This window comes from Orycteropus afer, unplaced genomic scaffold, assembly GCF_000298275.1.
Source record: "Orycteropus afer afer isolate SDZICR_OR568_19922 unplaced genomic scaffold, OryAfe1.0 scaffold00033, whole genome shotgun sequence".
NCBI classification, from domain to species: Eukaryota; Metazoa; Chordata; class Mammalia; order Tubulidentata; family Orycteropodidae; genus Orycteropus; species Orycteropus afer.
Window position 1 is genome coordinate 16169146 of NW_006921620.1, and position 1969 is coordinate 16171114.

Consider the following 1969-nt stretch of genomic DNA (forward strand, 5'->3'; position numbering starts at 1 on the left):
TAAGAGGGCACTGGCTTGACTTTCAGGTACTAAACACCTCAACCTATAATGGTATAATGGTTGACTGGGTTTCTCTGTATGGTACTGACATGGTACGGAGATGTTTTACGATGTTACTCATGAGACTGTTACATAACTTTCCTAATGTAGTCTAAAAATGCAACTTCTTTTGAGTTTCTTTTATAAGTGCTTAGATTTTTGGATAATAAAGTGCTAATTTCTGAAACTGAATACTGGTGTATTTTTTATAAATTGCCTCCTTTAATCACATTTTAGCTCCTTCTGAAATGCCAAGTTCCAAGACTGAAGAGTCCAACACGAAAGAAGTAATAAAGTAATTGGAATCACTATGGAAAATTTGTAAAAATTCTGACTTCTGAGTGCCATCATAACCTATTGAATTGAGATATCTGTTTTGGGGTTCTTAGGATCTGTAATTTAAAAATTTTAAAAGATAGCATATATAAAGAGTGAATATAGAACCTGCACACATTAAAAAGCAATGAATGAACATCTATGTACATACCACCAAGACCAAGAAATACAGCATTAATATGCCTCACAGCCTCTCATTTGCCATTCACTTATCACAACTCCTTCCTTTCACTGAGTAATAACCAATAACCTGAATTACATATTGAACAATGCCTAGCTTTCTATTTGGAGGTTTTATATCTTTATTGTTATTGTGTGTCATCTAATTGATTCCAACTCGTAGTGGCCCTATATGACAGAGTAGAACTACCACATAGGGTTTCCTAGGCTGTAATCTTTATGGCAGCAGATTGCCATATCTTTTCTGCTTTAGAGTCACTGGGTGGGTTCTAACCACCTACCTTTCAGTTAGCAGCTGAGCACTTAATCATTGTGCCTCAGGGCTCCTATATGTAGTCCTAAATAGTACATGTTTAGTATGCCAGTTTTTACGCTTTGTGTAAATATAATTAAATGGTAGGTTTCCCTATGACTACTCTTCACAAAATTATGTTTTTATATAATTAATGTTTTTGTGTATAACTAAAGATCATTATTTCTTTATTGCTATATAATATGCCATTATAAGACTTTGTCACAATTTATTTACCCCTTCTGAGGAGCTCTGTTGGTACAGTGGGTAAGGCATTTGACTGCTAATCAGAAGGTCAGTGGTTCAAACCACCAGCTGCTCCATGGGAGGAAGATAGGGCAATCTTGTTCTGTAAAGATTTATAGCCTTGGAAACTGCATGGGAGTTTCCATGAGTCAGAATCACCTTGATGACAGTGGATTTTTTTTTTCCTGTTGATAGATATTTAGCTATTTCCTTTTTTTTTTTTTTTAATCTATTATCAACAAAGCTTCTATAAACATTCTCTCATATGTTCCTGGCTAAAATGTACAAGTATTGATTTGAGTAATGGGAAGGGCAAAAGTCAGTGATCCACATGGTGGCACCAAGGAAGAGGAAGCCACAGAAAGGTACACAAGAGGTACAGACAACAAAGATAAACCCTTTTACATGTACAATATTGAGTTGTCAGTGATAACAAACATTAATCTACGGGTAAACAGATGGGTAGGTTTGTTGGATGATAAGGTATATCTAGGGAAAAAGGAACATATCCATGACCACATATAAGGTCAGCACACTATATTTCTACATACGTATTTGTACATGCTGTAAGAATGTCCAAACATGTAGTAGCAAACAAGGGGCAGTTAGGATAACTTATTGGCAACAGCCACAACCTGAGGGAGTGAGTAGTTGGACCTGTGGGCTTGGGGTTATGGTCCCAGGGGACATTCAGTTCAACTGGCATAACATACACAAAAACATTGTTCTACAAACCCATCAGCCACTCCTCGGAAGGAAGATGGGGCAATCTACTTCCGTAGTGATACTGCCTCAGAAACCCAAGGAATGGTCGCTATGAGTTGGGCCTGACTCACAGTACATAACAACAACAACAACAACCTACTTTGGTGAGTA